Genomic DNA, 322 nt, shown 5'->3' on the forward strand with positions numbered 1-322 from the left:
ACCCCCCCCCGCTTCCCATCCCTTCCCTCCCGGCCCGGCCCGGCCCGGCCCGGCCCGGCCCGGAGGAACAGGTGAAGGGGGCGTGCGGCGGAGGGGCAGCCGCGCACACATACCTCCGTAGGGACTATACACCTAATTAAAATATTATGCACACTCGGCTACACATAGCTCCACACGTACACATCCCTCCGCCGACGCACCGTTCGCCATATGCCCGGAGCTCTCCGTCCCGGGAAAAATCAGGGTTGCACGCCAGCGATGGCAGCGCGTCGCCCTAATTAACACACGCACATATCCCACCCACCCCCCTTTTTTTGTGACT

The sequence above is a fragment of the Corvus brachyrhynchos genome, unplaced genomic scaffold, assembly GCF_000691975.1.
Source record: "Corvus brachyrhynchos isolate BGI_N302 unplaced genomic scaffold, ASM69197v1 scaffold70, whole genome shotgun sequence".
NCBI lineage: Eukaryota > Metazoa > Chordata > Aves > Passeriformes > Corvidae > Corvus > Corvus brachyrhynchos.